Source organism: Natrix helvetica (genome assembly GCF_964273705.1).
Source record: "Natrix helvetica genome assembly, chromosome: 2".
Lineage (NCBI taxonomy): Eukaryota > Metazoa > Chordata > Lepidosauria > Squamata > Natricidae > Natrix > Natrix helvetica.
The window spans coordinates 128130089-128154256 of record NC_138552.1 but is presented as its reverse complement, the minus strand read 5'-3'; the positions used below and the strand labels follow the sequence as shown (position 1 = coordinate 128154256).

Below are 24168 nucleotides of genomic sequence, written 5' to 3'. Positions count from 1 at the left end.
TCATAGCTGTAATTTTGGCTTCCTAAAAGCTGCAGTAGGTTTAAAAGCAACTCTTGAATATGAAATGCAAAGTTCCATTCCTTGAATCAGATAGAGCAGGGTCGCCACTGAGCAGAAGTTGGCAAGACTAATTGAAATACAGCTCTCCAACTTTGTTTCACTTGACTGGAAGTTCATGTAAGATCTTGCAATATATATACATACATACGGCAATGGTGACCATTCAGAATTCTTAATCAGAGTCACCCCCTCCAGTTGCTCCCTTGAGATCGAATAGCACACTGCTCCAAAGAAGCATGCCTCTTTTGGCTTCAGTGAAGTTTTATAAATGCTTGGAGTAAAGGCCTGATTCCACTGCCATATCAAGTATACAATTGGGTTTGTTCAGTGATTGTTTCTTTTTAATTGAAAGTGGCAGAAAAATAGTGTTCAGAGTTAGCCTAGACTTTGTATCCAAGTGTTGGCTTCCTGCCCTCAAAGATCAGCCTTGTGTTAACCACTCCCATCTAGCCCATGACACTGTAACCCAGTCTTTATAATGTGCTGGCCTCCAGGCACATTAGGATTACAAATTTTGCTTCCATAGCCAACAGCTGTGCTGAGTAGAGAAGATTGGATTTGTAGTCCTTTTGGAGGTTATGGGTTGAGGAAGGCTACTGTGTTGCTATATGGACCATGTGATTCAATTGGGCTATATGGCCTGTGCCACCCAAAGAGAAATCTTACTCTTGATTTCAGCCATTCTCCTCTTCAAGACTCATGTTACCCTAAATTTGCACCAAATTGGGTAGCTTTAGAGATACAGAAAAGGTGGCAGGAAGAAACTGATCAATTATTTATTGTTTTATTAATTGTCTGATGCAGTAGGAAAGAATTCTTAGTTTTAATATATTTTACTAACGTATATTTGATACATGTATTGCAAAGCAAGGAAAAGGCAATCTCTTCTCCCCTCCCCCTTCAAAAGCTTCTTGGTTTTTTTTAGGGCAGCTCTTTAAAGCAGCCATATCCTTTCCCCAAGAATTGTAGATTGTGTAGATAGGTGCTACATTTGTGTTCCTTGCACTTTAAGGCAACTTTTAGAATTGAATCTGAAGCTTTGCAGTGCCCTGTTATGTTCTTTCTTCTTGAAATAATAAAACAATCTGGTGTCCATAGAAGGAAACCAATTTTAAGTTTAAGAGGAAGCATTTTCTGACTGACAGTGTGTATTGGAGATGAAGAAGGGATTAGCAGCTTTGATGCCAGACAGGTATATAAGTCTGTATCCTAGGGAACACTTCCATTGTTCAAACAGGAATTGTAGCATCTAGTATAACAGCTGCAATGAGTTTCTTCCTTTGGGGGCATCATTTTTTAAAAAAAGTTTGTCTTCAGGAGCAGGAAATAAGAATTTTCCAATATTGCAATTATGTTTATTGAGATTTACACCAAGCGTGTAATAGAGAATTTCCTAAAATGTTTTGTGCTGCAGGTTTTTTTTTCTGATGTTGCCTAAAATAGATGGGAAAACCTGTTCTAATATTAATTTTATTCTGAATAAGACAGCTTGTACAAGTAGTGTCCTCTAAAAGTACAAAAACTTCACAGATATATGTGTTCACAAGTTTAGTTTTTTAAAAAAAATGTTTCATTTTTAAAAAAAAACACAGGATACTTGTTCCAACATTTAAAAAACAGTAGAAAAAGCTTATATTGGGAAAAACTTTTGGTAATCTAGATACCAGATTTTCAAAAGCTATCTTAATGATGATAGATTGATTTTGTATATATACCAAAACAGTTTGTCCCTGAATTTAAAACTTCTGGAGGATCTTACATAACAATAGTCAGTTGAACTACTTTGCTGACAAATGTTCATTCTTCACCTTTGGTATGACACATCAGTGTGAAAAGTACAATAGAGCTTCGTTTGATATTTTGCACATTTTAAATGGAGTGAGGCTTGTGAATTTTGCATTTGCCTCATCTGTATTTGAGAGTGCACCATATCAGAAAGGAGACTGATATTTTTTTTTAATGTAGCTGTGTTCTTCTGTCCCTCTCATAAGGGCTCTTTAGTGCCTCCTTTGGAAGTACAGTTTTTGTCTAAAAGATAACACAAATGGAGACAGCGCCAGTTGCAACAGCTTCTTGGCCAAAATGGGGGGCGGGGGGAGAGAGAGAGAAAAGAAAAGAAACTATGCCAGAAACAGCAGGCTCTGATTACCGAGTCCAAAGATCATTTTATGCGCTAAAGGAAAGCCAGTGAGTGAGTCCAAGGTCCAGTTTAAATGACTGCAGGGAGGGAATGAGTCTAGGACATAAGAACAGCTGATCTATTTTTCCCATAATCAGCAAGATTTTTGCTAATTGTTCCATTATTAACCAGAGCAAAAAAGCCTGACACTTGAACAGAAGTAAAGAATTGAACAGGCAAGGGGGAGCATGCTATGGTGTGAGGCATGCCCTCAAAAATAATAAGACCTCCCCGAAAATAAGGCCAAGTTCTTATTTCGGGGATCAAAAGAAAATAAGACCCTGTCTTATTTTGGGGGAAACACGGTATATAAACCACAGAAAGTTAACAGTTTACAAACTTTTGAGCCTGCATTACTAGCTGTCCAGGGCTACGAATTGGACATGCCTGGTCTAGATCAGTGTTTCCCAACCTTGGCGACTTTAAGTCCTGGGGACTTCAACTCCCAGAATTCCCCAGCCAGCATAGCTGGCTGGGGAATTCTGGGAGTTGAAGTCCACAGGACTTAAAGTCGCCAAGGTTGGGAAACACTGGTCTAGATAACCGATTTTCAGCAGTGCTTATTTTATTTATTTTAGTTTTTTTAACTCACGCGTGAACATATTTAATAATTCCCATCCCTACTATTTTCCTCACAACCACCACCACCACTGTGTGAGGTGAATTGGGCCGAGACAGAGTGACTTGCTCAAAATCACCCTGCTGGTTTTCATGCCTAACGGTGTGGGATGAGAACTCAAGTCTCCTGGTTTCTAGCCTTGGTGCTTTTACCACTAGACCAAACTATGCCGACCGTGGTGTGGTATAGTTTCATGGCCTAATCTGTTCCATCAATTTGCTTCAGGTGGACATCAATCATAAAATACAGTCATTGTGATAGAGCTGAAGTTCTAAAGCTTGTGCATTGATGTCATGACCCTAACTCTTAAAAGCAGGGGTGTCAAACTCGGGCGACACGTTGTCACGTGACATGTCGCAGCTTTTCCTCCCTTCACTAAACGGGGGTGGGCGTGGCCAGTGCGTGGCACATCCGTTCTGTGGGCCGTGAGTTTGATGCCCCTACTTAAAAGGTATTAGTTCCTTTTAAATTTGGTGCAGTTTAATCTAAAAGAAACTGAGTATATGACTAAAAAGCTATTTTATGTGTGCCATGCTATCTCCTATGCTTTTCTCAACTTGTTATTCCAATGCATGCAGTTTGTTAGAGTTGAAACTGAGCGGATAGATTTTGCTTTCCATGTTGGGTTGTGCAGCTTTTTGATGCAGAAATGACTAGGAATAGCATGGATTCCTATTTCACACATGCTTAATTTGATAATCTGTCTTGACTTCAAAGAATGATTAAAAGCATAAGATGTGTTTTAACTCTTCCCCTCCCCAGCAGAACTCTTTATAAAGATATGAAGGAGATTAAAAAAAAATTAGATGGCCACCTTTTAACATTCTATTGCTGTGGCAAATTACTGGCTCCAAATCAGCTTTAGTTAAAAGAGGGTCTGATTAATTTCTGTCTTAAAAGTGACAAAGAATCTGTCAATATCTAAAGAAAGTAGCCTTAGCCTGACACTCCATTTTACTTAAGCTAACTTAAATTGCTAATCTGTGAATAAGACACTAATCATGTTTAAATGCCATGAAAGTTAACAATTACATTTTAGGCAGGGCAAGGAAATCTAGGCTGCCGAAACCCAGGCAACCATTAGTTGGCAGTAAAGAGATACAGAACATATCATAATCAGATCTTTGCTGTTATATAATGATTGTCGGGATTCTTTTGCTACTAAGGCCTAGTAGCACTAGATTTAGGGATTTGAACGGGAAGAATCCAAATATTCTTATTAACATTTATGAGAACATTTTATACTTTCCCAATACACATGGCTGAGTCACATGACTAAAGATCAGAGTGAGGTTTTGGTAAATTCAGCCATTATTGCTGACCAGGTGACACAAAAGTTGTTTGTTACACAACCAGTTCTATTTTCAGCCATAATGGATGCAAAACTGTGTTGTTGCCTTCATGTCTTCCCATGAGTTTTTCTAAGAAAATCTGATTCTGCAAGTAACAACAAAACCCACTCCTTGTTTTATTGCATAGGGATAGACGATAGTGGTTGATTTTGGGTCTTTTGATTCAGCCATTATTATATAATACTGAGGACATAAATGAGGTGTAATATTAACTCAGAGTTACTGAGAAGTTTTATTAAAATTTTGAGTATTCCTGTATGTCAGAAAGTTATTTAGAGTGCTAAGCAACTTTCTAGTAATCTAGGCCTGTTGTTAATCATTTTATACATCTGTAATGGGATTGGGAATTGTTTTGAGAGATCCAAAGCAGATCTCTCTGACGAGAATTAAAAATTAAAATATACAATCTAAAATTGTATTTCTCATTCCCATTCTAAGTCCATTTAAAAGTGGACTGAGAATGAAGTGTTGTGTTACTTTACGGAGAAGATCAACTCAATAGTTATACAGGCATTTTGGGGGGCTAAATGGTAATTAAATAAGGAGTGTTTTTGCCTTAAGGTTTGGAAAAAAGTGTGCCTTTAGTAGTTCCAGAGAATGATGGGACCAAATAAAGCAGCAGATTAGTTAATTTCAACAGCAAACAGTTTTCTGCTTTGTGGTCGAGCTTAGAAAACTGGAAGACGATGGAATGGATGCAATTGCTGTTTTAAAAAAATTACTAAGTTTCCAAAAATGAGAGCCACACATTTGAAATGCACAAAACTCTAGGAGGCATCAGAAATTGTGTGCCCCATTTTAACTGTTGAAATATGGAAAGAGCTAGAAGGGAAAAGAAATACTTGTGTTCCGGATGGCAAATAACAAAGGCACTAATGGCATAGTTTAGTTTATAAATTATTTCATATGCAGGCTACAGAAACTTATTTTATGTTCTATGATTTTACAAAAAGAGAAGGGATTTTTTGGTTTATTGCTTTCAGTTTTATTTTCTTGGTACCTCTGACAAATAAGAGGTGGCTCCTGTGTTAGATGCAGAGTATTTTCATTTCCCATGTTCAAGATTCTGCAAAGTGAGCAACAACATAGGAAGAAACGCCCACAATGGCAAGTAAACTATGCAGATATGTTGAAGTGGGGGGTGTTGAAAAAAGAGCCTATTTAAATCAGATTGTACAGCTAGTCAGTCAGCAGGTCCAACGAGTTTTGAAATGCCCTGGGGTAGGTTTGATTTAATGAAGTGTAGGTAGCTATGAAACAAAGTTCTTAAAAAGCAAATTTGTCTGTGTAGCGCCACTTTAACATTTTTCATAAAATTCTCTTTTCCCCCCTCCCAAATTAAAAAGAAAGCTACACGAGATACAATTTGCTTTGCTTTCTTTCACTTTTACAGTATTTGCTGACTCTGAATGGTGATTTCTAAATTTCTGTCCAAAGGACTCTAGGATTGAAGTCTTTAGAACAAAATAGAAAGATAGCTTTATATTTAAGGCAGAGATTGCAGAAAGCCGAAACGTGCATGTGGGAGGTTACAGCGAGGCGTTTTCTTTTGGAATCCTCTGCAACATGGAAATCCTTATGTTTAATGGTATCAGTGTTTTGACTTTTGGACACTTTGTATTCCAGATAAGTGAACTTTCTGCCATGAGACAAATTTTCTTTGGTTTCTTCATTTCCCCAACTGGCATTTCCTTTTATTGATCTCTGGCTGCTGTGTTTTCCTCTCCATCTGTTAGAGAAGCAGATCCAGATCAACTTATTGTTTGCACAAAATCCTCCTGCCAGAATATGTTCCCTATTTCTCATTTTTTTCTTTTTTTTTTAATCTTACATAGCTGCCTTGTGCTCCAAGTGTGAATGAAACATGATACATGTGATGCAATCTCACAATACTATACTCTTACTTTCTTCCTCTTGCCTTTAACTGTGCAGTAAAAAGAAGACAGATTTAAATGGTCCCAAGAAAGGAAAAAAAAGTGTACCACTGCGTTGCCACTGTTTTAAATGTATCATAATGGAGAAAGTTCCACTTGTTCTTCTGTTGGTTGTATAGGAAAGTTTCTCTTTCATTCTCATTATCGGCCCCCTCCCCCAATACAGTACAAGGGTGCTTTCTCATCTAGGCTTCACTCAACAGTTGGTGCAGAGCTTACCATTCCCGTGAAGCAAAATCCAATTCAACATGAAGGTATTTCAAATTAAGGTAGTTGGTTAGTGATTAAGGAAGATACAGTGATTATGTTCCCCATTATATTTGGGACAACCTTTTGAGAGATAACACAGTGTTTGCAGTTCAGCAACAGCATGCATGGGAGCAGGCAGCTGTCTCTATGGCTTGCTTAGAAACTCAACCTAGATTTTTCAAGCCAATTTAGTCTGGCAAATAGAACCCTGTGACGAAACAATGTGAAACTCAGTTTGGCACCTTTGATTTCTTTCATCGTTGTTGTCGTCCCTTCCACCCCTCAAGCCTTCAGAATTTTTTTTTTGGGGGGGCCTATGCATTCCTGCTTAGAAAATCTCTAATCTCCTTTTTCCAGACTTTATCATAGGCTGTCTCTGTCAGCCCTTTGAAGTAGGCTAGGTCAGGGAACAAACAAGACAAGGACTACTGGAACTCAGTTGCTATAGGACAGTGGTCGGCAAGCCGTGGCTCGCGAGCCACATGCGGCTCTTTACACCCTTTAATGCGGCTCTTCTGTGTGCCGGGCGCCCGCTCTCCTTCCTCCTCTCGGGCGGCCGCCCCAAAAGTCAGGATTCTGCAGCTAGCCTCTGTAATTGCGCCTCTGTTTTCCACGGCGTGGAGCAGTGGCGAGGCTCTGCGCGGCCAGCGATGACTCCGGGGGCCATCCGGGAAGACGAGGAACGCGAGGGGGGACCCTGCCCCCCACTGATGGCCTCCGGAATCATCGCTGGCTGCGCAGAGCTCGCCGTTGCTCCACGCCGTGGAAAACATAGGCGCAATTACAGCCCGGAGCAGGAGCAAAGCCCCTTTCCCAACTGGCCCTTCCTCCCTCGGAACGCTTCGGAGGGAAGCTTCTGCAAAAGCCCGGGCGAGTGACAACAAGTTCCAATTTTGGTCCTATGACTGCAGAATGCTGCAAAATACCATAAATGCAGGCCAGTTGTTGAGTGTTTCAAATGTGATTGGAACACTCAACAAGGTGACCACAGTGTGTGTGTGTGTGTGTGTGAGTGAGACAGACAGACAGACAGAGAGAGGAACAGAGAGAGGGAGTGAGGGAGGGAATCAGAGAGAGACTGACAGACACACACACACAGACACACACACACACACAGAGACAGAGAGGGGGAGGGAGGGAGAGAAAGATAGACAGACAGAGAGACACACACACAGAGTGAGTGATTAAGTGAATGAGTGAGAGACAGACACACCCACATACACAGAGTGACAGAGAGAGAGGAAGGGAGGGGAGAGAGACAGAGACAGACACACACACAAACAGAGTGAGTGAGAGACAGACAGACACACACACACAGAGTGACAGAGATGGGGGAAGGAGGAAAGAGAGACAGAGATACAGAGAGAGAGACAGACAGATAGACACCCAGAGAAAATGACAGAGGGAGACAGAGAGGGAGGGAGGGAGAGAAAGACAAAGAGCCAGAGAGAAAGAGAGAAAGAAAAAGAAAAAAAGAAAGAAAGTGGGAGAGAGAGATGAAATTAAAAACAACAACATACAAACCTGACTTACTCAAACTATCCAAGGAAATACAAGGCCAATGTTCACATTAGTGGTTGTGACTTTCTCAGTCATTGTCAGGATGTAATTTTCTCTACATTGTAAGGCAAATTTTACGGAATTTAACGTTATCGATAAATAATATCGTTCTAAAGTTTTTGTTTTATTAGTTGTGTTATTTGTATCCTCCCGACCTATGTGGATACTTGCATGCAGAATATTCTCAATAAAAACTTATTGAAACTAAAAACAGTGTACCATCCTATGTATTTTCGGTTTTAAAAATGTGGCTCTCAAAATAAATTTCAATCGTGGTTTTGGCGAGATTTGGCTCAGTTGAAAAAAAAGGTTGCCCACCACTGCTATAGGACATATGAGCAGAACCTTGAAAACCTGTTGGTTTCCACTCTAGCCTCTCCCATACCAAACAGAATCAAAGTGGGCTATCTTGAGTTTCTTTCTCACCCTCTGGGTTTCCCAGGATTAATTTATCATTTACTTAATGATCTTGCATTCCTTCTTCAAGATTATATCCATACTATTCTATACTGACTGATCATTTTACTTTCTTGGCTGCTTCTCTCTTTTTTGAATCTTCTTTAATTCTTTTATTCTATCTGGCCCTATCTCAGACCTTCCCAGATTGTGATTCTCTTAAAATTACTCACTTGGTTCTGCCACCACATTTTAGCAGATGTTGACTTGCACTAATGAACTATGAATGCCCCCTCCCCTTCAGTTGACCAAACTAAATATGATACTGATAAATAGAAGGAGGTGTTTTGTTTACTATCTCTCCTCTGAGTGAATTGAGGGCACTTGCAAGCTTAAACTAAAACATTGTCTTAGCTATAGAGATAGATAGATGGAGAAGTTGTTGGTAAGCAGGCTGATGAAAGGCCCAGGAATGCAGAATTGGTAATGGTCTCTGGGTGTCCAAAGAAAGAGAGAGAGGTACTTGCACTGAATAGAGATACAGAACCCAGATCAAAGAATACAGGGAACAATGGGAACTTGGAAGACAACTGAGAAGATGAGGCATGGAAGGGGTGCAAGATGCGTGGGTGTAGAAAAAAGCTTCTGCAGAGAGAGAGTGTTGTTGGCAGGAAGCAGGGTGGAGTGATAAATAAGAAGGCTGAGCAGTAAAGCATATTGGCTGGTTGCCAGCAGGCTGGAGGAAGTAGAACCAATTCAATAGCAGGAAAAAAAGTGAGAGGCCTAAAGAGACACCATCCAGATCAGGTCCAACCCTGGCAACTTTAAGACTTGTGGACTTCAACTCCCAGAATTCCTCAGCCAGCTGGCTAAGGAATTCTGGGAGTTGACGTCCACAGGTCTTAAAGTTGCCAAGATTGGAGACCCCTGTTCTAGACAGTTAGTCACATTAGTGAGTGTTCAAGGTGTTACAAGACTAATAGCTTTATTATAATCCAAAGATTCAATGACTACACCTCTTTGTTGGTGGTGGTACCAAGTGAAAAATTAGAGACAAATTTCACGCAAGGCCAGGATGGCCATTTTCAAAGAATCATAACCACTTGAAAGCACTCAAACTTGGCTACAGTCAATGATGGTAACCTTAAACTAAGATTTAAGAATACCAAGCCTCTGTATCCTATGGACTCACAGGTAGAGAATTAGTTATTTTTTCCCCTTCCACACATCCAGCCTGGGGAAATTACTCAAAACAAAGCTTTACTCATTTCATTATTCCCCTGCTAAAATATTATCACCTTTTAAAAATCTCTTTATCAAGAACATCTCTGTAAAGGTAAATTATGAAGCTAAAGTTCTCTGCTTCAGAAATCCAAGAACCTAAACCCGGTTAGACTTAAGAGAGGCAGCTTCTGTGATATCTTCAGTTCTATGAAGGGAATGCTGTGTCTGTAAAAATGGCCATATCTTCCAAGAGCAAGCAGGGTCTTCTCCAGATCTGGACTTAGAATATGGTGGAGCTTTCAGTGATCCACAGACAATGGGAAGAGAGATGGGTGAAACTAGTTTAACTACAATAGTCAAAACTAGTCAGATCTAGAAAAGTAAATGGTTTAATCTGGTGCTTCTCAAACTTGGGTACATTACCTAGAATTAGGTAAAAATGGGGTTTTGGGGTGGTGGCGGTAATGACAAATCTATTATCCAATCACAACATGGACATTTAAATAAGGGCTTTCTGATAGGTGGCTGTCGGTAATTTTTTAAAAAGTTTGGGAAGCACCGTTTTAATACATTAAACATTTCACATGGTGGGTGCTTAGCAGTATATTAAAGTTTGCTCTTCCAGCCTCCCTGTGTATTTAAGAATGGATGTCCAAAGAAAATAATATTGTCAGGAGAAGAAAATAGAACTAGTTGGCTTCACACATTATTCTCAGCCAAGATTTTGTTTTAACCATAATTTTGTTTAACAAAGTAGACGAGTTTGAGTCATACATATGACATTAAAGCCGTAAAGCATAGTTTACATGCCACAATGAATAGGTCAAAAACAAGCAAACCAAACAAGTTATGGCTTAATAAAATCTATGAACACAGATCCTGGAATGGAACTTCCATTTTAGTAGCTACAGATTATGTCTGGTGGCCTCAGTTTTCAACTTTTTGAATTTTAAGTCTGGTGGAAAATAGCAGAACTGATATTGAAAGGATGTTATTAGACTAAAGCTGGTGTGAGAGAGAATGCACATGCAAATTGTGGAGAAAATCAAAAAGGTATCAGTTTGAAGTGTGGGACAGGATTTGTAGGAGGAAAACAAACCAAGAAAGAAAGCAAGGGGTGTTTAACTTTATTGTATTTTCTAGTGTGAATATCTTACAAATCCTTTTTTTTTTCATGCTCTATGAAATTGAAAGTAAGTCAGGGTCTTTTGCAGGAGAAGAATTAGGGGGGAAAGTTAAATAATTTTATCCTAGTCAGTTCTGGCCTATGAGTGTCATTCTACATTTAGTCAAGTTCAGGGGCAATTAATCACTAAGGCTTATATGCCACTCCGGTCATATCTGGCTCTGAGTGGTTTATAATGTGTGTAAATGGCCATAGAACCAAGGAAGTCTGTATTTCCAGAAACAGTTGTAGGACTGAATTATTGCAGTTCAACTAGAGCCATGACTGCCATATGCTTTTTTCCAGAATTCATTTCCAACAAAAAAAGTGCTTCAAAAAGAGACTTTCAGGTCAACCACAGATAGTCCTCAACTTACGATCACAATTGCTGAGTTTAAGTAAATTTTGCCCCATTTTACGAGTTTTCTTGCCACATTTATTAAGTGGATCATGGCAGCTGTTAAGGTAGGAACATGGTTGTTAAGTGAATCTGGTTTCCCCATCGATTTTGCTTATCAGAAGGTCGCAAAAGGGATTACATGACCCCAGGAGACTGCAACTGTCATAAATATGAACCAGTTGCCAAGTATCCGAATTTTGTTCATGTGATCATGAGGATGCTGCAATGGTCTAGAGCAGAGGTCTTCAAACTCCGCAACTTTAAGACTAGTGGACTTCAACTCCCAGAATTCTCCAGCCTGCTGGCTGGGGAATTCTGGGAGTTGAAGTCCACAAGTCTTAAAGTTGCGGAGTTTGAAGACCTCTGCTCTAGAGTGTGAAAAACAGTCATAAGTCATTTTTAGTGCTGTTGCAAGTTTGAACAGTCACAAAATGAACTATATTGTAAGTCGAGGACTGCCTGTAATGTGTCTAAGTCTCAGAATGTTTATTAGGGTGGAAAGTACCTCATTTTATCCCTCATCATTACCTTTTTCCTGTTGTTCACAGGATGCCTGATTTAGAAGCCAATTTTTGTAATAAAATTTATCAGAGAATTGCAGTTGCCCCTATTTACCTTTGACTGGTGGAGGTGAGGGAGTCATGTAACTTTTCTGGTATTCTTCTTTACAGTATTGGTTTACCAGTCCCTCGTGTCTTTATTTAAAAGTAAACCACATGTATCTACCAGTGGAACTTTTTCCTTCTGCTAGCTGATTTGGCTTCTAAGTTTGATCAAATAACTCCCCCACTCCACCCCAAGCTCTGATGCAGTGATGGAACAAAGTTTTGAGCTTTCAAACTAAATATTGTTTTTTCATTTCACCCCATCTCCCCTAGTGCATTTTATTAAGGGTCCGCCGTGAGGAGAAAAACAAGGTATCTTTAGGGAAAAGACTTTTCATCAGGATTAAAAATAAAGGCTCTAGCCAAGTAATTATTAATATGGGTGGAGGGAAATCACCTAGTATAATGCCAAGTGATTTGGAATAGAGGTTCAAAACTCATTAGGTTTTTTAAAAAATATAAAATGGATGCCTGCACTGGAGAAGAGAGCCTAAAGATTCAGGGATTTTAAATGCACAAATTAAATTGTCTAGACAGTGACATACATCAATAATTAACATTCTTCCATTCAGCTATACTGCATGGGTTACTACACTGAGATTATCAAAGGGTTAAAAGATTATCCAATTTTATTTATTATATTTTCCTCAAACCTCAAGTAAGGTTTTAAAAGAGGAAGCTCAGTGCACAGTAATTAATGGGATTTGCTCATGTTTCGCAGGGATTTTTAAATTTTTTAAATTTAATTTAGAGTCACGGTTCTTTGTTCAGCTAAGTTTGTTTCTTAATTGAAGAGTAGGAAACAACATTTTCTGTACAGTTTAGATGTTTTAAATTTACATAACTATTATAACTTGTTTTTCTATCAGTGTAGTTTGTAGGGATCCACTATGTATCCTCAGGGCAAGAAGCCTATTTGGTAAAGGCTTCTATCTATTGATAGTGTAAACAGACTTTTCTTTATATGACTCTTACATCCCTCAGGAATAATCTTCAACTTTTCTAGGGCTGAAGATTGACTTTAAGAGATATTTTGGGTTAGTTTTCAGTTGGAAGGAAGTAATGTGTTGGGTTAGAAGAAAATTCGATTTGATTCATATTGAAATTCAGTAATAGGAGGATTCTCCTGCATACATTTAATAATTTTTCACTTACTTTGAATTAAAAACTATAATTTGATTACAGTTTTTGGAAGATGGGAGCCAAGCCATTTGAGAAGCCAAATTCAGTTGAACATTCAACTGTATATTCCACCAATGATATAAGTAGTTCTTGACATAACCACCATTGGGAGCAGAATTTCTCTTTATAAGCAAAGTGGTTGTTAAGTGAGCCATGTCTGATTTTACAATCTTTTTTGCCACAGTTGATAAACGAATCAATCGTGCTGTTGTTAAGTAAATATGGCTTCACCACTGACTCTGCTTGGGAAGGTTGTAAGTGGCAATCACATAACCCGGGGACACTGCAGCTGTTGTAAATAGATGCCAGTTGCAAATTTTGATCATCCTGACTGGGAATGCATTAGTGGTTGTAAGTACATTGTAAGACTAGTTCTAAGTCACTTTTCAGTGCGGTTCTACCTTTGAGTGGTCTCTAAACAAATGGTTATAAGTGGAAGACTTGTCTTTAGTGTTTTCTGTAGCAACCGCAATGCAAAATTGGGGGTATCTTGTGATCATGTTTATGACTTTAGTTTCATAGTATGTATGTCTTAATTGGTTTTGTGTGCCCACATAGTCAAATAATAGTTTGATAACTACTGTTACTAGTCTTTTATTTCAGAAACAATGGAATTTCCATAAAATGTGGTACATAATTTCATAGAAGTCTGAATTCTATGTAAACAGTGTGGTATAATTTGATTTATGTTTGGCAAGCAGATTTCATTGCACTATTGCCACATTAGATTCAATTCAGTTTAGTTTGTAACATGTTCATCAAAGTGATGTTTATTTGAAGAATACCACACAGAAGAAAATCTGTGTAGGTTTTCTGAAGAAAGCCTGGTTAGTCCAGATACATGCACACTCCTGCATACTGTATATACAAGCACTTCCTTCTCCAGTGGCTCAGTAAAACTTTAAACAAGGAGCGAACAAGTACAAAATTATATTTCTAAAACCAAAGTAGCAACAGTCCAGATTTATTCTTGATGATCAGTTACTATCACTTTCATAACATGATAAGAACAACAGTAAGTATAAAAGTTCTACATTTATTTTTTTCATATTCTGGCCACAGTTTCAAAAGTTTGTGTTGATATAAAATATAATATGCACAAGATAAAACAATGAATTTGTTTAAAAGCACTTCTGTGTCTCTGCTCCTTTTTAAGCAAAATTATGTTCTACCATTATATTTCTCAGTAGATAACTATTAATCTTAGTGGATCTCCATTTATATCCTGCCTTTATTATTTTTAAAAATGACTCAAGGTGGCAAACAAAGCTAATATTCCCTCTTCCTTCTTTGTTTCCCACAACAACAACACTGTGAGGTAGGCTGGGCTGAAAGAAGGTAACTGGCCCAGTCACCCAGCTGGCATTCAAGCCTAGAACACATGACCTTTTGGTTTCTAAGCCAGCCCTTTAACCACTAATATCCAACAGTTACTTTATCAATTAGCACAGGGGGTTGATTTTTCTAGTGCAATTTCTAATAGAATACCAAAATAAGGGAGAGAAGCTTATTCATATTTTGCTTTAGAAAATGCAACACAATTCTTTACATTTATATTTTTTTAAAACTAGTTTTTCACTTTGGTCTGTTAGGAAAAGATTCTTTGGTAGAGGAAGAGGGTTTTTTTAGGGACAAGACAAATAATGTAAAATAGGTCCAAAGCTTTTTAATTGTCCCTAATCTTCCATCAGTACCAGCAAGAATTCTGAAGAGTTCAAAAGCTTGCTTGCTCCTCTGTGCCATTTTAGTTCATTCTAATAGTTATTGCTGAACTGTGGATTTAGTATTTCAAGATATATAAGCACTCTTGTAGTGTACACGTCCTGGACCTCTTTCAGGGGATTAGTTAATGAGGTGGTAATTTATTCCAAAGGATATATTTAGTGAAGGGCTTTCCCCGCTTTATTTGACATAGTCCTGTCAACCGACTGCAATTTGTCAAAACCGTTAAACAAGCATCTCTTATTGGAGGTGAAAGGAGGGTTACCCTGAACAAACAGGCAACACTACAAACTACACCTTCCTGCAAAATCTTAGCAAGCCACATCTTGGCCTATGTAGATTGCAGCTTCTCCTATCCACCCCCCCCCCTTCTTTTAATGCAATAAAATCTTGTTGAGGACACCAGAGAGAAGAAAACATGCTTGGTATTGTTTTATTGCAAGAGCTTCTGAGTCTAGGCTCATCAACTCTGGAGAAAGTAATGTGGTATTCCTCCTCTTCCCCCCCTCCCCATTGGCCAGCTTTGCAGTGCAATGTCTGATCATTAATAAACAGCAAGCACTCACTTCGCCCTCTGGGCCTCAAATAGTACAGTGTACAACAAGGGAGTGCGGGCAAGGCACGAGGATGGAAACAGTAGTATCAGATTACAGTTTCAAAATATAACTGGAGTGTGTTAGCTGGCTTACGCTATTGACTTGCCGCATAATTGTGTTGCTTATTTGTTGGAAAAGGCTTCCCTTTTCTTCCCAATTAATATGGATGTTGTTATTAAGATATTAGAACTCCTGGGTTGGCTTGTAGAAATCATGATAGTCACCTAGCAGTAGCATTATTGTTATTGTTATTATTGTCGTCGTCGTCTCTTTTATTCATTATTTCATTCAACATGAAACTCAGTCAACTGAACATGTTGTTGTTGTTGTTGTTGTTGTTGTTGTTGTTTGAACTCGACCAACTCTGAACATGGTAGAAATCTAAGTGGAGTTTCTCTCAACTAAACAAGTTTAAATTAGCAAACTAAAAGAGCTGTGTACCCTTGTACTTTAATTTAATCTGCACAGTTATATCTAATTCCTTCTTTGCATTTGAACTCAGGATACAAGCGTGGTGATGTTCAATACATACAAGCAGAAACAAGTACGCTGCAAAAAAAAAAACGTGGGTGCAAAGCTCGATCAATGAGGATTCAGAAGCAAGGCGTTTTAAATGTCTTCTCTTTGCAGTTCAATTAACACCCTTCTCCCCAATAAATTATATTGGTATTATCATCCTTGATTATTGTATTTAGAATGGGGATCAGCAACACAAGGCCCATGGGCATTATTTGACCATAGCACCATTTGGTAGTCTCTATTGACTTCTATAAAGTTTTTTTTTTAAAAAAATAAATGTGTTAAATGCCCCAAAGTTTTGGCTTCTTGAATGAGATTTGATAAGAACTGGACCGTTTTAGTTTTATTTCCAGCGTGGTGATTCCAAGACATGATGCCCATCAGCTGAAAATGTTGTGATCCTTACTTTAGATATAATATCTTTAATGTGTTAGTTTTCCAGCTCCTTAAATTGGAAACCCAATTTCAGGTAAACCAAGCTTATTTTGTTGGCTCAGTTTAAGACATGTTTTAAAAGTCCTGGAAGTTGTGACTTGATCGTGAGTAGAAGTGAGACTGTGTGAGATCGTCCCATAACAGAAGAGAGTCCATTTTCGCCTGTTCATCTCCTCCTTCTAGTGCAGCCCTTTGAGCAGCATTTCAGCAGGTATAAAAGATCTGCAGGAAGAAGGAAGAATCAGCACAATCTGTTTCCCCATCTTCTCCTTTGGTGTCCTGTTAGTGAATTTGAGTCTTCAGTTACTGAGTATTCCTGATTTTTCACATCAGCAAATAACTCTTGACAAGTCTGTAGCTCATATACATTTACTAGCCAGTCCTCAAAAGGCTTCTGAAAGCAATATTTGTGAATTGAATTTCCGCCAGCATGAAGTATTCTTTAGGGATTATAAACTTGCTCTCTGTCGTTGTGTGCGATCTGGCTTCAGTTGGATTAACCTCTGACTCTACCCATCATCCATACTGAAGAAAATGAGGAAAATCAGCTTGTTTTAAATATATAAAGCAGCAGACTCTCCAATGGGTAGTTTTTGGCAGCATCAAAATCTTTGTAGTGAGGATCCTTTGTATAAAGGAAATTCTGCAAGCTTTGGCTCCCTGCCTCTCAGTTTAGCTATTTCGCTAAACTGAAAAAGGGCTAATTTTGTCATTCAGAAAAACATAAGCTTGATAAACAGTGCAATTTCTCACAGTTCTTGAGAGGGATTTAGGAGGGGATTATGTAGAAAATTAAATATTTGACAGACTAAAATACTAAAAAACATTAAAATATCTAATTTAAACATATACTCAATAGTTCATGTATAGGGCCAGTTTTATATGATTGATTGCCTAATGATAACCTCAGCAGTCCCTGAACACCTTTAAATCTATGGGCTTTTTTTACAACCTTAGTGTCAAATATCCTTCTGTTCTTGAAGATACTGTATATGCACATGTCAAATATACATATTTTATTTTCTGGACTGCATTATTTTTTCCTACTCTATACTCCTATCAAGTTGTCAGGGCAGCTTTTTAAAAACCAATGATCTAATAAATTAAAATGTGAGCAGCATAATAAAGAAGCAATCCAAATCCCCCCAAAAGATGAAGAAATAAAGAGAGATTTTAAACTTCTGGCAAAACAAACTATAAATGGAATGATATTTTTTTTAAAAAGTTATCATGGCTGAAGGTAACAGCCATGAATCTTAATAACAACTTTAGGTTATTGAGCCACTAAAGAGGAGTCCTCTACATGATCTCTGAATGATTTTAAAAAATGAAGATAGTGATTGCATGTGAGTACTAGGCCCTTTTTATTTGTGTTACAAACATGATACATGTAAAAGGGGGATAGGACTTTAATCACATAGTTACAGTCCCTATCTCAACTTTATGGGACAACATACACCATGGGCATCTTTGGTGAGTACTCTTGTTGAGCTACTGGCATAATATGAATTGGCATTACAATATAGCAGTTACCATAATTGCAATTTGCAATAATTACCAATTTTTATCTCTCTTCATTATAGTAGTCTAACTTGCACATTATTAGAATATGAATAACTTAGACAAAAGGCTATTTATGATGTAGCCAACATCTTCATTAGATGTAGAATCAATGGTCCTCTAAAAGCAATGTAGGCTTCCATGAGAAGAGTAAGTCAAGGACCTTATATAGAAGAAATAGTCTAGTGTAGGAGAATAGTATTACTTCAGGCCATTAGACAATGGTACCTCCAACCATTGAGAGATGCAAAGGCTCTCCTAGCCATAACCGCCACCTGCTCTTCAAGCAGGAATTGTGAATCCAGGAGAATCTCCAAATTGCACACTGGGTCTGCCTGGAACATTGCAACCCATCCAGCACAAACAATGGAATAATCCTAGAACTGATAAGCCAGGAAAGCCACTTACTCATGTCACGATTCAACAGGAGCTTGTTCCTTCCCATCCAGACCCACACAGCCACCATTGGGAAAAGACATCCATAGCATCACTTAATTTGCCAGGGACAGAGATATATAATTGGGTATCAACATACTAATGATACCACACCCCATGGCAACATAAAAAGTAAATAGGTAGTTCAAACTCGAGATTATTTCTCTGTATCCAATCCATAACTACAGCAAAATACTGATTTAGCATTGCTTCTTTTGACTTCTCTTTGATTTCACATTTCCAAGTAGCTGTAAAACAATTGGAAATAGTGGAAAGTCATCTTCAGCCATAAATTGAAAGTATTAATCATAACCTGGTCTTTACCTTGAGTGACTTTGTTTCCACATAAAGGGCTACATTTGGGAACAGTACAGGGGTGAAATCTAATTGCCTTTGCTACCGGTTCGCAAATATGAGCATCTGCGCGCTCCGCACACATGTGCCACCTCCACACATGTGCAGGACCTACCGCTCATGCGCAGAGCATCAAAAATGGATGTGATGATGCCCGGGCAAGTGAGTGGAGCCTGCTACAAGTGTGCCTGAAAGGTAAGTAGAACAGCGAGGAGGGGGATCCGCTGTGCCACATGATTTAGATTAGCTAGGAAGCCTGCTTTCTAGCTGATATAATAGAATACAATACAATACAATAGCAGAGTTGGAAGGGACCTTGGAGGTCTTCTAGTCCAACACCCTGCCTAGGCAGGAAACCCTATACCATTTCAGACAAATGGCTATCCAACATCTTAAAGACTTCCAGTGTTGGGGCATTCACAACTATAAATCGTGTGTCACAGCTGATCATCGGAAATATTGGTTCGCCTGAACTGGTAGCATTTTTTTTACTATCAATTCGGGTGAACTGGTCCAAACTGGTAGTATTTCACCCCTGGAACAGTAGTACAATTTCTCTGCATATTCCACCCCACTGGAATGAATAATTTCACGGAGCAAAAATGGAACTTGGTCCATGTTCTGCTGGCAAACATGTTTCCTGCCTGAAAGTCTACAGATAGCTCTCTTTTCTGTTTATTTTGTCCTCAGATGGCAACTATGTCTGGCAAATAGTGGGTTTCTGACTCACCTCACTATCATCTCAAGATTAGTAATCATGTCCTCTAAGATTGCTACTGAGAAGGCATATCCAGGAATAAATGTACATTGGGGAGAAATCTACACATGGTCAAATATGTTGAATGTTGCAGAGTATGCATTTGGAAATTCATTCTCATTTGGTCTCCATAGGATACAGCTTAAAGCAAACAAAAATTTCAGGGCTAGTCATAGGAATAGAGAAGAATGGCTTTAACAAAAAAAAAACTTGGCAGACCTACTGGTAGGACAGTACACCGATGGAGTTTTGTACAACTAAGGGCCTTTCGAAGGTTGAGCTCCCAGATTATTATTATTATTATTATTTTTGCAGCACTTCAAAAAATTTTATCACAGGTTTAGGTGCAGCAGACGATAGTACTAAGCTGTTAACATGTCAGCTTTCTGTGAAGCCCTTTATACTAACAGATTCAATTTATTGTTAGTGAAATCCACAAAATAAATATTGTTTGTGAGCTTAACCTTATAGCTTTTAATACTAAGAAATGAAGCAAAAACATAAGTTTATTCCAACTTTCACTGCCTGGGAAGGGATACTGCTTCTATTTATTTTACTGCTGCTGTTTTTTTTAATTCCTCAATTGTTTTGCTGCCTCTTATTTGAATAGAATTAATCTTTTTACTGAAGCTTGTCTATTATTTCAATATTTTCTAGTTGACTTACTGTCCCCCAAACCCTCTTTAGTTAGGTGAGGGCTTAGAACTGGCATAATACTCTTCGTTTTCTTTGAGACAATAGTTTTCTATCTCTCCGGTTTCAGGACATTCTCCTAGGCGCTGCTTGGAGTGTCCAAGCACGGGTTAACATCAGCTTGCTGCCCAAGGACTGAGTTCGAATTCTTGTAGCTCCGCCTCTTGCTCCCCTCAGAGGCTCAGTTTTAAAAACTCAGTCGCCCTACAGGACGCAATTTGGGGAGATCCAGTCCTTGAGCAGCAGACTGGACCCTCTGGTTAGTGTAGTTGCTCCCTTTAAGTAAAAATTTTAAGTTTAGTTAGCTCCTAGATAGAGTTTTGTTATTTTTTTAGTACTTTTCGACTGTTTGCCGTTTGAATTTCGCGCGCGAGCCAGGCTGCCTGGAGCGCGACTCGCTTCTCGCAGCGACGAGAGCGATCGCACCGGAGGGGGTTCGTTTGGCGGCTGCCGACGAACAACTGGAGAGCAGGTAGGAGGCTAGTACCCCAAAGGACAGCATTAGGCTGTAGCCTTTTCCCCCGGTGCCGCTCCAGGCGCGAAAACGCGAACGGTGGCCATTTTTATTTGAAAAATTTGGCGCGCTTTTTTCTGCCGGGGCTTTTAGCCTCATAGCGTTGCCTGCGCTCTCTGCAGATCGCCGCAGTAAGGGTTGAAGAGGACCATCGCAGGGTCTCCTGACTGGGTCTCTTCCCTCCAGACCTACAAAGCGGCCGCAGGGGTTCTTCTGGTCATCTAGACCATTCACCCTTGCCTCTTCAGCGCGGATCTGCTGGCTTCCAGCCTCATCTCAGCCGGAGCCATTTTCCAGCCACCACTTGCCTGCAGCACGAGGTTCCCAGCGATGCAAGCCTCAGATTCTCCAGCACCTCAGCCATCGGGAAGGATTCCCAACGCTATGGAGAAGCAAGTGGATCAGCAGGCTGGCCCACCAGCAGCTAAACGCAGCAGGACCAACCCTGCTGCTAAAGGTGAAGGGGTGGGATGCCCAGCTAAGGGGAAGGCTCCTAAAGCCAAGCAGCCTTCTAAGGCTGAGGAGAGACTAGATGCTAGGAGGCAGGGGGCCCTGGAGAAACAGTTCCAGAAGGCCCTATCTGCCCAGCAGGCCCTTCCCCCAGCCCCTACTCCTGGGGAGGAAGGGGTTCCTGTTCCATCTACCTCCAGGCAGGGGATTCCTCCCTCCCTTCCAGGGGAAAGAGAGGAATTTGATTTTCCCCCTAATCCTTCCAGGGCCTCTATGGGTTCCGCAGGCCATTCCCTGGCAGCAGATTCCCTTGATGAGGCAGACTCCCTGGCAGAGGAGGGTTCCTTCATCTATTCAATAACTGGGCCAGATACCCCTCAGGCCCACGATCTTCCCTTGCCCAAAAGCATGCAGGAGGTGGTGGCAGAGGCCATCTCTCGGGGTATCACTGATGGAATGATGCAACTGGCATCTAAGCTTCCCTTTGCCTCTGTTAATCCCAGTAAGGGAAAACCGGCTAGGGCACAAGGTCCTCCAGCTAGGGAGGCCTCACCTGACCCCTCGGGCATCAGCGAGGTTTCTGATTCAGAGGAGGTGGAGCGTGATGCTCCAGACCTCTCTGAGGATGAAAATCCCACACCAGAACCTCCCCCCTCTCTGGGTCTTTTCAACTCTTCCATGTTTCGGGCTATTCTGACTAAGGCCCGGGCTGCAGGACCCCAGATGGGCCTTCCAGCCCCTAAGCCCAAACCTACCTCGGATCAGGCTTCCATGGAGACCATCGGTCCCCAAGACCCAGGGGCAGGGCTTTTCAACGAAGTTTCCCCCCCCCCCCTTAGACTTGGTTCCAGCCCCTCAGCTGTTCCTCGACATTATCCAACGCCAATGGACCCAGCCTGGTTCCTTGGCAAATCCCAGCGGGAACGACAAGAGGTTATATACCATGGAAGAGCCTCTGGAGGAGCTCCTAAAGCTCCCCCAGGTTGATGACCCCATTATGTCCCTTACCTCCAATTCGGCTCTGCCTGCTGAATTACTGGAGGGGCTCAAGGCAGAGGACAAAAGGGCTGAATCGTCTTCCATCAAGACGCATATGGCCACTGCCTGGGCCATGAGAGCATCTTCTGCCTCTTCCTACTTCTGGCTCTTCTGGCTCCGCAAACTATTGTCCGGCCTACTGGCTGGGGACACTAAAATGAGGCAGAACGTGAATAAAATCATAGCAGCCATAGAATACTCTGCTGATGCCTCACTTAGTGCCACTAAGTTTTCCTCCAGGGCATTAGCCGCCAATGTGACCTCACGTCGCCTACTGTGGCTCCGCCACTGGCAGGCAGATGTCAAGGCAAAGTGGAAGCTGGCTTCCGCTCCCTTTAAGGGTGGGAAACTTTTTGGGGAGGCTTGGATTCCTTTCTGATTGAATCCAAGGATAAACGCAAGGTACTCCCAGCCATGACCAAGAAACCTGAATGCAAGGGCCAGCCCTTTCGGAAGGGTTCCTTTCGGAGTTCCGAGCCTTCCACCTCCTCAGGTGGTTCAGGCCGTCCCTTTTCCCAGTCACAGGAACGTTCCCAGGACAGACCTTTCTACAGGGATAGAAATAGACAACAGGGCTACCGTAAACCTTCCCGAGGGGGGTTCTCCAACCGCCCCTTCAGGAAATCCAAGTGACAGTCACAGGGACCCTCCCATAGGCGGCCGTCTCCAACTCTATGCCGCCCAGTGGGAGGAGACCACGACGGACGTGTGGATCCTCAACACGATCCGTCACGGCCTGACCCTGGACTTCCTTCCCCCCCCCCCCCCAAGATCCCGGGTTCGCTGCCCCACTCCCAGGTCACCTCACAAGCTCCAACTAATGAGGGCGGAGATAGACCACCTCTTAGAGATAGCAGCCATAGAAAGGGTACCCGAGGGTCAGGAGGGCACAGGCTTCTATTCCATCCTGTTCCTAGTCCCCAAGCCATCGGGAGGGGTGCGGGCAATATTGGACCTCAAGCGACTCAACAGGCATCTAGAATACAAGCACTTCAAGATGCAGTCCCTGCAGACCATCCTGGGTTGCATCAGGCAGAGAGACCTCTTGACTTCGATAGACCTGAAGGAGGCATACCTGCACGTTCCGATCCACCCGGCGCATCGCAGGTTCCTGAGGTTCCAGTTTGCCAACCAGCATTTCCAGTACAGAGCCCTTCCCTTCGGACTCTCGTCAGCCCCACGCACCTTCACCAAGCTGCTGGCCGCCATCGCAGCCCACCTACGCTCAATTCCAGTGAGGCTGGAGTGCTACCTGGACGACATCTTGATCCACTCGTCATCCAGGGATCAGGCGCAGCAAGACCTCAACACCACCATTCAGGTCTTGCAACAGCACGGCTTCTCGGTCAACCTGGCCAAGAGCCATCTCAACCCGACCCACAGGATCCAGCATCTCGGCACCATCATCGACTCGGAGTCCTGCAAGGTCTTCCTCACACAAGAGAGAGTGGACAGCATCAGGTCTCTCGTGCGGAGGATCCGGTCCACCAGGTCAGCAACGGTAGTTTCCCTCTCTCAACTGCTAGGGAAGCTGGTGTCCTGCATTTCGGTGGTCCCGTGGGCATGCCTCCACGCGAGGGACCTCCAGTGGTTCCTGCTGCCCCTCCAGAGACGCATGGCCAGCAACTCCAAGAGGGTGATACGTCTCCCTCCCAAGGTAATTCGTTCCCTCCGGTGGTGGCAGTCGGATGCTCTCCTGAAGGGCTCCTACTTCAAGGAGCCGGAGCGCCTGGTCATCACGACAGATGCCAGCCTCTTCGGGTGGGGGGCACACCTTCAGAACCAGGTGATCCAGGGAAGATGGTCACCAGCGGAGCTCGCCCACAATATAAACTGGCTAGAGCTCCGGGCTGCCAGACTGGCCCTGAGGCACTTCCTCCAGCTGGTCAGGGACAAGGATGTGCTGGTCCTGACCGACAACATCGCCACGAAAGCGTACATCAATCATCAGGGCGGCACACGATCCCTTGCTCTGATGACGGAGGCGGAATCCCTGGGTCGGTGGGCGGAACGACACCTCAGGTCTCTGCGGGCGGACCACATCTCGGGAGAGGACAACGCGACTGCAGACTGGCTCAGCAGATCCACCATCCAGAACGCGGAGTGGCGCCTTCACCCAGACCTGTTTCATCAGTTGTCTCTGCGATTCGGCCTTCCAGTTGTCGACCTC

At 41.6% G+C, this 24168-nt stretch overlaps 1 protein-coding gene across 7 annotated transcripts in view; it reads left to right on the top strand.

Moving 5' to 3' along the window:
* SERTAD2 (SERTA domain containing 2) overlaps positions 1–24168 on the top strand; it is a 154984-nt gene that overhangs the window by 107366 nt on the left and 23450 nt on the right. The window lies entirely within an intron of this gene.